The sequence below is a fragment of the Mytilus californianus genome, unplaced genomic scaffold (assembly GCF_021869535.1).
Source record: "Mytilus californianus isolate M0D057914Y unplaced genomic scaffold, xbMytCali1.0.p SCAF_5, whole genome shotgun sequence".
In the NCBI taxonomy this organism is placed as follows: Eukaryota; Metazoa; Mollusca; class Bivalvia; order Mytilida; family Mytilidae; genus Mytilus; species Mytilus californianus.
In genome coordinates, this window is record NW_026262701.1 from 56,770,056 (window position 1) to 56,783,973 (window position 13,918).

The following is a 13,918-nucleotide window of genomic DNA, read 5'->3' on the forward strand; positions in this document are numbered from 1 at the left end:
TTTTTCATTAGTTGTTATTGGCTTTTAACTAGCTGTAAGTAACTGCGAGTACTCTCAGATCTGTACTTAGTGTCTTTTTGATTTTGGGATGTACAAGTACCCGTCCACGTCCACTTTGTGTTTTTGTTAGATTTACATCTATTTGTATCCATCTGATGAGTTAAGCCTTTTTCAACTGATTTTTATAGTTTGTTCTTATGTTGTACTGTTTCACCACTGTCCCAGGTTAGGGGGAGGGTTGAGCGCTCACAAACATGTTTAACCCCGCCACATTCTTTATGTGCCTGGCCCAAGTCAGTAGCCTGTAGTTCAGTGGTTTTCGATTGTTCATGTCTGTCATATTTGTTTTTCGTAAACTGTTTTGTTATAAATTAGGCCGTAAGTTTTCTCATTGTTGAAGGCCGTACGGTTGCCTATAATTGCTTACATCCACTTTGGTGGATAGTTGTCTCATTTTCAATCATACCACATCTCCTTATTTTTATTATGTTTTCAAATTGTTTATTTAGACACAATATGTAATATATAATATATACTTGTTCCTTGGTCATGCTGGTAGGTAGATAGATAAAATAATTTTATTCAAAAGAAAAAGTAATTGGACAAAAATGAGAAATGTTCAGGACAGTAAAGGTGCTTAACCAAAAATGTTTGCATTTTAATGGTGCTTAATAAATTAAGATGCCCATAAAATCTGTTGGGGTAGGCATGAACATTTACGGTAAGTAGGGTGGCACAAAGCAAATGATATTTGTTTCGCCTACTCTGGTGTGAAAATTTCTTTTAGAAAGTTTAAATTGTATATATTATATACGTCTCAAAAAATATTTATGTAAATTAAACTGAATTTCACCTGGATTATAGGTTAAGTATATATAGGCGTAATTAACCGCATATTTCTCGATTTAAATTATTGACTTTGAGCTCTAGTTAATCAGTAACTTTATACAGCACAGTACTCAATTTAATTTTAACACGGAGTCCCTATTTTGAAAAATCGAATTGCAAAATGCATGTTCTATTTTGAAAGATTTTGCACTAGAAAACACTGGCCATATGCATGGACAAACACATTTTTTTAGAGGATGCGTATTTCACCCATATACATCTTTTAAAAGCAAATTTATTTTGGTCGAAGAGTTTAGCAAATGTTTTTATCAGAAGGAAATTCTGCGCAAGGTTATGGTAAGGGTTAGGATTAGATTTTGAGGGTTAAGTATCAGTTAGGATCAGGGTTGGAGTTAGTGTAGTATATAGCTCTATATGAATAATGATGGTTTGTGTCCCCCAAAGGAAATTATTTCAACACAGTTTATAGATTTGAGCTTACCATTTTTTTTTCTAAAAATTTATTCCAGAAAGACATGTTTTGAGGTACATTTTGCACTACCATATATTTAGATAAATGAGAAGCGTATTATTCATTTTGGTTTTACGAGCCAGTCATTAAACCGAACAGTAAAATTAATTTTAGGGGTTCTTAAACTGTCCAACGTGTATCTGAAATCTTGTCATAAATACTGAAAATATGCCTGTACAAATTAATCAATGTTTCACGTGTATTTCCGTAAAAAAAAGACATTCAACAGAAAAAAGTGTGAACACATCTCAGACATACTGAAGCCCGCCTCCTGGTGTGGAATTTTCACGCTGCGCTGAAGACCCATTGGTGGTCTTGGGCTGTTTTCTGCTCTTTGGTCGAGTTGTTGTCTCTTTGACGCATTCCCCGTTTCCATTCTTAATTTTGTTCCATATTTATCTAATTGGACTGTCAGTTTGATAATTAAAGCATGCTTGTACCATGATATGGATACAATAGGTTATTAGAATTTTGATATTTGCAATTTATTTCTGTTTTGTTTCTTCGCCATAGACACAATCTGTCTTTTTGTTTACCTTAAAAATTAATTGTTCAAATCCATATAAGTCAAGAGAAAAGAAATCTAGGTAGCATTTAAAGATATAACATATTTCTTATTTTGAAATAAACGGCATATTTGTAAAAGAATTCCGAACCAGTCGACCTTACATTCAATTTGGAGTATTAAATGTTTTTCTTATTTATTTTCTATACCTTAAGATATGCGTTAAATATCTCAGTTGCTAACTACATGACACAGTTCTTTCAAATTCATTCGTGTATTCACTAACTTTCTTTTAACCCTATTGTTAAAACAATGAAACGTCTTATGGTTGCAATACACAAAAACAAACATTGTAAATAATAAAAATATATTTTTTAAATTTTTTATTTATTTTTTTTTTTATATATAAATAGGATATTGTCAAAATGTTAAGCTTACCTTTTTCTTATTTTATTTCAGATTACGATAGATAATATCTCTTTAATTAGAAAAATAATCCTATCCTGCAGTGGATGTGTAGACCAGTTATGCTCTCGTCACCAAATTTGGTATTTCTTTACTATTTTTGGCACAATGTCACATAAATATCATTATCACACTGGCTTCAGAATCAAATTGGATGTCTTCTAGTACCCCTTTCACTTGTTTCCAGTTAATCACTTATTGCCTAATGAAAACAAAAGTACCCCTTTACGCTATGCGCTTAGTGAACCGGAAAATGTCAACCCGAGACAGTTGTTTTGTTTTTAAAATGCAGGGGAATTAATGATAACAGGTGAAAGTCTTTATTTCAGTTGAAAAGAAAAATTATCGGTTTTAAGATAAACCTGTTATTTACTTATTTAAACACTCTACATAATCCCGATTTAATCAAACACAACCATTTCAATGCAACTAGCAGTTTATATGACATGGAACATTTAAAATGATATGCTTAAAAGTTTGTTAAATTTGAACACTTTAACAAACGAATCGAGCGTAGCGAGTGTTTGTTATTGATAAAAATCTACGGTCACCGTGGTAAGTATGCATATTAAAAAAAAGATAAAATTTATAGGCATATAAAGCTCATTTGACATAAAGTATTAACGATATGAGACTAGCCTAAATCCCCTACTTCATTCCCCCTTAAAAGGTACTCGATCAAGAAAAAAAAGAATCAAATAAATCCTTATGATTGATTTCCAAGCGGCATTTCTAAACCTTTTAACAAAAATGAATTGGTAGGTTTTAATTAAAAGAGGGTAATATCTTGATTTAAATTTACGAAAATAGGGGAGGATTACCACAAAAAAAACATATACAGTAGAAAGAGGTTTTGTCACATGAAATCATTTACAGTAGAAGCAGGTGGTCGAAGCCAATTCACCATTAAGATTTTGCCGATTCCTTGTCGGAAAATGGTCCTTTGATTTAAACGTATGGATTCGTTCGTATAGACAGATTTCCCTTTTTACTGGAAAAGCTACGACTGGTAGAATAACAAAATAACCCTTAGAAAATATGAAAACGTGTGACTTCAATAGGACAGTACAAAAAAAAATTATAAATCTCGCATCAATTATTTCATATTGCGACAGCCTAAGGTTATTAACAGCAACGAATTCACTTTGTGATAATTTGGTTTAAAATTAAGAACATTGACATAAACACTATAGAGTGAAAGATTTAATGAGTTTGCGCAACCGAGGCGAATTCTCTTCATACTTCAGTTAAAGTTTACATTTTATTTCATTTATTGGTATACATTTGCATCAAGTCCAGTGGAAAATAGTTCATGCATATTCAGGACAAAGACAGAGATAATACAATATGTTCATGTACGTTCTGTAAACAGGGTTGACCTGGTCTATACATTGTAAGTGGACAAATAAGACCCCACTCTAAAAAAAGTGGACATGATGGATATAGAAACAGAAATATTAATTTTGCTAAAGACCACATCCGGGCTTCTCAAAGAGATGTTACAAAATTTCTTTAACATGCAAAACGAGGCATCGGGTTAAACGTCTCCATTTCATTTGGATGTGACTGCATCTGTTTGCACCTGTCCTAAGTCAGGAATCTGATGTTCTGTAGTTGTCGTTTGTTGATGTGGTTCATAAGTGTTTCTCGTTTCTCGTTTTTTATATAGATTAGACCGTTGGTTTTCCCGTTTGGATGGTTTTACACTAGTAATGTTTGGGGCCCTTTATAGCTTGCTGTTCGATGTGAGCCAAGGCTCCGTGTTGAAGACCATACTTTGACCTATAATGGTTTACTTTTATAAATTTTGACTTGGATGGAGAGTTGTCTCATTGGCACTCATACCACATCTTCTTATATCTACCTCTCTATGATATGGATTTTACTACCCGATTTGAGAATTCCATGACTATATTTCTATTATCCACTCTACTCATGTGATTCGTCAATTCAAAATCAGATTTATAAGGTAAACCTATGTTAAGAATTCACTGTAACAGTTACATTTTACATCCCATAAATCTTTGGCAATGTTACCGTCTATTAGAGTGACATGATTTATTCTTAAGTTAATTTCTGACGTATCTCGCAAGCTATTTTGTAATTTTCAGTTTTTATTCTGGTTTGCGGAAGTGAATCTAATTTAAACCATGTTCTATCTATACGTCCGATACTTGGTCCAGGGACACAGTTTTCGCCCTTTTATTGTCGTTGTCAAAAATAGTTTGTACAAATATAGTCCCTAGTGTAGACAGTGAATTTCTTACAATTTTTTTTTCATACCCCTTCCAAATTTATTTCTTCATGTTTTATGCCTCAAAATGCAAGAAAGGGTAGAAATTACACCGTAAAAAAATTTGGGTCATAAATTTTAAGTAAAGGAGTGATTTGCATTGGTCCAGTTAGAAAAGGTTAATCATTAGTATGTCTGAAGCTGTTAAAAACAGAATTCAAGACCCCTTTAACATAATTTTGTCCATATTTGAGTAACAGCTGATGAAGTTTTCTAGAATCGTGATAATTTCGATATAATTTTTCCCAAAAGTATATCACCACACTGTTAAAATATTACTAAGAAAGCGCAGATGCGATTTTTTTTAAATTGCATTTATTGTCTAAAAGAAATGCACTACGAAATAACTGTGTTCTCGTGCCACTTGCGTTAAGTATACATTATGAGAAAAGTAAAGGCATTCCAATAGAAAATGTATATATTTTTTTAATGAATGATGTGCGTTTGCTTGGTTAACATTTAGAAAGTTTTCCTTTGCTGATCGCAAAGAGAAGCATCCTTCAGGAAAAAATTTTGTGTAGTGTCTCTAACAGTTCGTTTTTTTAAGTTTTATAAAGATATTTTGAGGCAGGTTAAGGCGACGAAAATTTAACAAAATGTATCATCGGTTTTAGCTGTTTAAAGTGATATTCGTCGAACAAAGCGGCATAACTCAGATCAGTATTGGTAGGTAAGCACTGTATGTTTTACTAGAGTTACTATGATTGATTTTCTCTTTGTTACAGGTACCTTATATGGATAAAATGAAACAAACATGAAAAAGTTTTTTTTTAAATGAATGCATTTTATGATATTCAAAATCTGTGTACAGAAACAGAATGATAAAGTTTAACTAGTCATTATGTATTTATGATGAAGAATAATCAGAATGCTTTTTATTAACACCATTTTGCTATTCCTCTTTTAATGTAGCTTGTGTTTTTTTTTTCGAATGATGGATAACTCATGTGTACCGAAGCCCTGTTCACTTAGTGAATGGTGAGACGGGAACAGACATCTCGGCTGAACAAGTAGAAATATAACATATGAAAATCACTTGCTTTCGGTTCGTATAAATTTTCAGAAGGCAGCATTTTAATCTATTATAATTAAATGTTGATAAAATTCTATGCAACACTCAATATGATATTTTGAAATATTTTGTTTATTTAAACACAGTCCCTGTACACAACTACTCCTCATTCTAAACAAGCAGAAATATTGTTATATGCTCCTTTTTTTCGTTCATTAATTTTTCCATTTTTTAATTTGGTATTTGGATAATTTGATTGGATAACTTTGTGTTGCTGGTAGATTTGATAACCTCTATGCAATTTATTCACGTTTTAGACCAAAGCTAAGGCGATTTACACTTGGCAAATTGTCTTTTGGCTATTTTAATCGTTGGGTTGCTCTCTCATTGAGGTTTACCCCATTATATCTCCCTGAAATCGTTTCAATTAAATATATTCTGTAATTGAGGAGTTTGGTTGTGTGTGGTTTTATTTTTTTTTTTTTTTTTGCATTTTGAGACGCATACATCAGTTCATGAACAATATGAATTATTATGTTGTAGAACGTTTGTTTTATTTTTCACGTTAAAGAGCATTCTACCATATATATTAAATTACCTAATTTAAGTCTATTTGTTTGTATACATGAATTGTTGACGTTTTAGAATTGTTTTATTTTAAGTGAATTTCTCTCTGAAATTATATAAGTGTTTTTATACTTAATTTCCCATAGTGCAACTTGGATGCAGATGAACATTCTTGCATATGTTTTAGCTCAGAAAATTGCTGTTTGCTATCTATTGAAGTTTTACTTAGATAAGTACAAAATACAGCTATGTATACGATCTAAAATATCAGGTGCATATTGCTGCGTATAAGGAAGCTATTTAACATTTACTGCTTAAGTTGAAGTCCTATATTCAAAAGTTTTAAGGGGCCTCGGTGGCCGTGTGGTCTAAGTAGTCGAACTACTGTATCACTAGCCTGTAAACACTACGTTTGTCTGGTCGAATACCGTACATTACAGGTGCGCTCTACTCAAATCTTAATTAGCTAGGATTGTTTCTTTTCCTACCGAAGGTCGGTGGTACTCGCCGGGCACTCTGGCTTCCTCCACCAATAAAAAGTGACTGCCACGAAATAGCACAACGGTGCTGAAAAAAGGCGCTATTTACCAACCAATCAATCAAATCAAAAGTTTTACAAACACTATCATTAATTTAATTAGTATCATTAATTTGAATATCTGTGACACAAACGACTACGACTAGGTTTCGACTAAAGTATCTTAAATTCCCCCTCCCCCATCATTTTTTTTTTATTTTCAATTTTAGTACGACCTGATTGCATACCAGCAAGTTACATTGTATGTATTTTAAACTTGCTTTTAGTTGCTACAGACATTCTATATAGCATGTCTTGATTTTTTTAGTATCTATTATTCCGGTTTTTTAGTTAAGTGCTTGTCCTGTACTGAGTTTGATATTATGTTCTTTTATGTACGTTGCGTTAGTCCACATAACGAGATTGAAAAAGGGAGGGTTGAAAAAATGAATAAAAATATGAGGTATCCTAATTAGAATTCGTCTATCTTCCACAGTTTCAGTGTTGGTCATGATGTTGGCAATTAAGATTGATAGATTGATGGTTGCTTAACGTCCAGTGGCAAATATTTCATGTCTGTTCAGGACGACCAAGAACCACCAGTCATTGATAATATCATCTTTGATTTTCATATTTACGACCTTTGAGGTGGCATTGATTTGTTATTCTAGAATGCCAATAAAATAAATTTCTGAGTCCTGGTTAAAAAAGGTTTTTAGAAAAATATTTGACACTGATAGATATATCAAAGTACACTCTTATTTGAAATGCATTTAATTTGTTGACAACAGTTACTGTAAACCTGACATTAATGATATACAAATACATTCCATTCTTATGTTAATAAACACTTTTGAATAACGTACATGTTTCTGAATTTTAATCGTGCTTGTAAGAAACTAAAAGTGGTAAATTCTTAGAAAAGCCATTCTTCTATACCTTTCAGATTTTTCTTGGAATTCACTCATCTGAAACATACTTCAATTTTAGATCTTATAATATTGTGTAAGTCATATAACGTTATTTAAACATTTAGGTCAAAATATGATTGAAGGAAAAATATGTGACAATATTGTTATAAAATCCTTTTCATTAAAAAAGCAAAGTTTACCACTAACATAGAAAAATCAACTACATAAACGTCGAAAACACTAATTTGAAAGTAGGTTTTATGTAAATCAGTTCAAGATTACCCGGAATAGATTGAGTGTTATTCGCTCAACATCCAGTGGCAAATATTACATGCATCTTTAGGACGAGAACAAATTTACAATATATTGAATCGGTAAATGTGTGTGAAAATGTCATTTAAGGTTCAATATGACAATTTCGACATCACAGTGATAGCCCAAATGGCATTCTGTACTAAAATGTAGTATTTCATGATCCTATCCATATATCAAGTATTTTCATTTTTTTTCAATTTCAGGAACCAGAGCCTTCTAAGTTGTAATTCAATCAAAAGGAGTCACGGTGTACAATTTCGCTATAAGGTTTTGTATAATATTTTGGAGGCTGAAAAAACGCAATCCCGAAGAATTTTCGAAAGCCATAAATACTTTAAAACCATACAAATTATGATCCTAGTTCAAATATAACTCATCAGGAATGGTTCGAATATTTCAAAAAAATTATGAATGTAAATCAGAAAGATAATTTTGCTGATGATAATCAGGTTATTGATCAATGAACTCTGATATTCTCAATTATGACATAACAAGTGAGGAGGTGATGCTTGCATTAAAATCATTAAAGCATAAGAAAGCTTGTGACCTGATGGTGTTACAACGGAGATTATAAATATACCATGTTCAGTAAATACTTATATATATGTGATAAAATTGAGAATGGAAATGGGGAATATGTCAAAGAGACAACAACCCGACCAAAGAGCAGACAACAGCCGAAGGCCACCAATGGGTCTTCAACGCAGCGAGAAAATCCCGCACCCGGAGGTGGTCCTCAGCTGGCCCCTAAATTAAATTGTGTACTAGTTCAGTGAAAATGGACGTCACACTAAACTCCAAAACATATAAATGAACTAAAATTTAAAAAAACATACAAGACTAACAAAGTCCAGAGGCTCCTGAATTTGGACAGGCGCAAAAAAGCGGCGGGGTTAAACATGTTTTGTGAAGTTATTCAATCTTATATTTAAATCTGAGATTTATCCCTTTGGTTGGAGAGAAAATTTTATCCAATTTTAAGAAGGGTGCTTCAATAATTCCTCAGTTTAAAGAGAGGTTGCCCTATCAAGATATTTAGGAATTTTTTTTAGCACAGTTTTATAGAATAGATTAGAATTTTATTTTGGAAAAGAATAATATGATTTGTAAAGTGCAAATTGGATTCAGAAGGGGTTGCAGAATAAGTAATCATATTTTAACACTCAAGACTATTATTGACAAAGCTTTTAAATCATCAAAGAAATTTTTTGTTTGTTTTTTAGACTTTAAAAAATCTTTTGACACAATTCATCGAAATGCATTTTTTTACAAACTGCGTTCTTATAAAATAAATAATTAATTTATTGATCATTTTATCCACCATTTTCTAATTAAGGAAATGCCTCTACCAAGTCAGGAATATGACAGTTGTTTTCTATTCGCTTGATGTGTTTGAGCTTTTGATTTTGCCATTTGATAAGAGACTTCCCGATCATCTGAATTTTCTTATATAGGACATTAGGGAAAAACATAGGAAAATAGGAGCTCGGTATATTTGTTATTTTACTTTTTATAACATTTTACATAACTTGTATAGAGGGGTTTTCTTTTCTATAAAGTTTAGTGAAGAGTTAACAGAATCCTTCAGCTCTAGTAAATCAAGGGTGCATTTTAAGACCTACATTGTTCTCATTTTTTATAAATGAATTAGGTTACCATATTTGATAGCTTCTGTGATCCTCCAATATTAGTTGATAAAAATGTATCGTGTTTGTTATATGCAGATGACATTGTGTTAATATCTGAATCAGAATCTGGTTTACAACGTTGTTTAGAAAACCTCAATACTTACTGTGATAAGTGGAATTTAACTGTAAATCTAAACAAAACTAATGTTAAGATTTTTAACAAGTCAGGTCGAGTTCTAAAAAGATACAACTTTAAATTTATTGAACAGACAGTTAGTTGATTTGACCAATGAATATAAATATTTGGGAGTTCTATTTAAGCCTTCATGAATTTTCTCTTATGCGGTTAATTATCTGTGTAAAAAAAAGCTTCAAAGGCAATGTATTGCATCAGAAAGCTTTTATTCTCTGATGACTTAATCTTTATCCACATTTAAAACTGTTTGAAAGTTGTTTGAAATTTATATTATTTGATTGCAGTGAAATATGGGCACTTAATATGATAGTTAAATACAATTCAAGTCTTGATCATTTTTGCCATCAAAATTTCAAATAAAATTTGCTAAATATCTAGCTGGTGTAAAGAAAGCTGCAGTTAACACAGCAGTTTTTCGCAGAAATAGGTATGTTACTAATTGCTATTGATCCTTTAATGCTTCTGTAGGGTTTTGGTGCCATTTGATGAATGCAAAAGAAGAAAATTATGCTTCAAATGCCTATAAATGTAGTTTTTTACATAATGGTTTTGCAGCCAAATTGAAAAAGGCTCTTTCAAAAATAGGGTTCAATCGTGTATGGGGAAAATCAAAATACTTTCTCAAAAACATGCCTGATAAATGTCCCCTCTGTAAAAAGGGGACAGTATCACCTCCTCCAGAATATCTAAATATATGATATACTTATAAAATATGAATTTTGGTTAATTTCAAATATTGTAAAAATTTTCATGATTGTCTTGGTAACAACCCAATATTTGGATTTTACACCAATGAAATGATTTGATTTATTTGGTTTATTTTATACGGATAAAGTGAAAACATGAAAACATGGGTGCCTGTATGATGTTCCCTATTTTGCCAATCCTCTTTAACCCTTTGAAAATTTAGTTTTTAGTTTAAAGGCCTGCTCTTTATTACAGGTATCCAACAGTAAAAATATTTTTTTAAATGAACGCATTTATAATATTCAAAATATGTGTACAGAAACAGAATGATAAAGTTTAATATAGTTGTTATGTATTTATTATACAAAATGCTATTTATTAACACCATTTTGCTATTTCTTTTTGAACGTCTTTTGTGTTTTCCCTTGAATGATGGATTATATAACTCATGTCCCTGATCACTACGTTGATGGTGAGTTGCCGACAGACATGAAGAAATGTGTTAATGAAGAACACGTGCTTTTATTTTGTATTAATTTTCAGCATTTAATTCTCTACTTAAGTGTTAATAAAAATCTATGCAACACTCAATACGATATTTTGAAACATTTTGTTCAATCAAACAGAGTCCCTGGTCACAACTACTCCTCATTCTAAACTAACAAAATATTGCTGTATATATAAAAATAAGAAGATGTGGTATGATTGCCAATGAGTCTACTCTTTAAGGAGACCAAATGACACGGAAATTAACAACTATAGGTCACGTTTCTTTTATCATTCTTTTATTCTTACATTTTTGGGGTATTTGGATAAGTTATTTGGATAACTTGGTGTTGATGGCAGATCTTAATTTAAAGCCTCTGTGTATTTTTTTCACTTTTTAGACCAAAGACGATTTACACTTGGCAAATTGGTTTTTTACTATTCCAATCGTTGGGTTGCTCTACCATTGAGGTATACAAAATATATCCCTTAACTCGTTTTAATTAAATATACTATGTTATTGAGGAGTTTGGTTGTGTATTTTTATTTTGCATTTGGGGACGCAAAAATCAGTTCATGATTTACCTAGTTTAAGTCTATTTGTTTATATGTATATGACATGAACTGTTGACGTTTAACAATTTCTTTATTTTAAATGAATTTATCTCTAAAATTATGCTAGCTCTTTGACTTGAGGATGTTCGCTCCTCTTGTTTTGAATTTCTGCCAGATTTTCGGAATCCTCTGGTTTTATCCATGTTTTGCCATTACTTTTCTTTTTATAATTTTATTACATATAGTTTTAAAAGCAATATTTGAAAATCTTATAAAATCCTTGTTATTTTTTCATAGTTTTTAAAAGAGAAAAGCGGACAATGTTAACAGTATGAAAAATCTGGAGAGAATTATTTCCCGCCACATTTTCAATGGCTTATATCTCGATAAACAAGCACACGGACCCTTCATTTTTTTCTGCTTTTTTAGTTCCTTTATTTAAATGCTATCTATTGATATCAGTCTTTTATAAAGCTTGTTATCTTAAAACAGAGTAGCGAACATCCTTAAATTCCAAATTGGCTTTACATGGGGTTCATGATGCTTAATGATAAGTGTTTGATGTAGTGTTTTCGTTACCTTAACTTTTCGTTGTTGTATTTATGTCAACCACCAAAAATCATTGAGTATAACATATCAACGAAAGACCGGGAGGGTCATTTTTTTTTAAATTTTCAATTTTAGTTTGACCTGATTGCATATCAGCAGGTTACATTGTAAGTACTTTAAACTTGCTTTTAGTTGCTACGAAAATTCTATATAGCATGTCTGGGACAATTTGTAGATTTTTTTTATTATCTATTATTCCGTTTGCTTGTGGCTGTCTTGTACTGATTTTTATATAGTGTTCATGTATGTACGTTTTTTCTTAGACCACATATCGAGATTGAAAAACGGAGGGTTGTTGAAAGGAATAAAATAAAATGTATCCTTATTCGTCTATCTTTCACAGTTTCAGTGTTGGTCATGATGTTTTCAATTAAGATTAATTGATTGTTGGTTGCTAAACTTCCAGTGGCAAATATTTCATGCCTATTCAGGACGACCAAGAGCTACCAGTTATAGATAATATCATCTTTCACTTTCTGAAATAGATACTTGTTGAATGCAAAATATATAGACGAGCCTTTTTCAAGTTCTCAACAAAGTAATTGGAGGAAGAAATATTTTTATATACATTTGTACTTACGACTTTGAGGTGTCATAGACTTGTAATTCTACAATGCCAACAAAAAAACGTATTCTTTGTCATGATTAAAATAATTTTTAGGAAGAAAAATCTAAATACTAGGAAAATATGCGACTCTTATACATATATGTTAAAGTACACAATTATTTAAAGGCATTTAATTTTCTGGCAAGTGTAAACCTGACACTAATCGACGATAAAAGAATTCATCCCATTATTAAGTTTTATATCACTTTTAAATAACATACATTATGCTGAATTTAAATCGTACTTGCAAGAAATTGAAAGTCATAAATTCTTGAAGACCCGTTGTTCTATTCTTTCCAATTTTTTCTTGGAATTCACTAACCTGAAACATATTTGAATTTTACATATGATAAGGTTATTTAAGTTATGTAAGGCAATTTTAAGTTTTTAGGTCGAAATATAATTGAAGGGGAAAATGTGACAATCGTAATCAAATCCTTTCCATTAAAAAGGGTGTGAATCAGATAAGCAAAGTTGGCCTGTAGTCTATATTTCAATCAAGAAACATACAAAAATTAACTACATACAGAACAGCACGACATAAACGGCGAAGAACACTATTTTGAAAATAGGTTATATTAAAATCAGTTCAGGGTTATCCGGTAAACATTGTTTTATTGTTAATCGCTCAACGTCCAGTGGCAAATATGTCATGTATATATAGGACGAGATCAACTTTTCAATACATTTAATCGGTAGATATGTGTAAAAGGGTCATTTAAGGTTCAATATGACCACTTCGACATCACAAATGTCATTTCTGTACTGAAATGTCCAATTATATGATTCTTTTCATATATCTATATATTACCATTATTTTAATTTGAGGAGCTAGAGCCTTTTTAAGTTGTAATTCCATCAAAAAGAGTCACGGTATATAAAAACTATATTTGTTAAAATTATAATCAAACAAAAGAATTTCGGCACGACAGGACCTAAAGATAAACATTTATAAAGATTGTATCCATATAATGGGATGGCGCATCAAGCATATATTTAAAACAATCCGATTCAAAATTCAAGACCACACACTTTAGTGGGGCAAATAGGAAATTTTGGGAATTACTAAATTGTATTTGATTTTGATCATGATTAATTTGGGTTTAAGCATGCTCACATCATAATAAATGTGGATAATTGTTGATAATTGAAATGAAGACTTTTTTCTTGTATTTTTGTATTTGAAATCAACGAAAATTGTCTAT

The 13,918-nt window shown here is 31.2% G+C and overlaps 1 protein-coding gene across 7 annotated transcripts in view; it reads right to left on the reverse strand.

Moving 5' to 3' along the window:
• Window positions 1–2,770, reverse strand: part of LOC127702930 (uncharacterized) — a 51,191-nt gene extending 48,421 nt beyond the window's left edge. For 2 of the 7 annotated variants that reach the window (XM_052207238.1, XM_052207239.1), the window contains exon 1: window positions 2,304–2,738. The gene's annotated coding sequence lies outside the window, so the exon portion shown is untranslated. Of the gene's footprint in view, window positions 1–2,303 lie in introns of all 7 variants that reach the window. The other 5 variants (XM_052207240.1, XM_052207243.1, XR_007982573.1 and 2 more) reach the window with 4 other exon arrangements.
• Window positions 2,771–13,918: the final 11,148 nt, after the last annotated feature.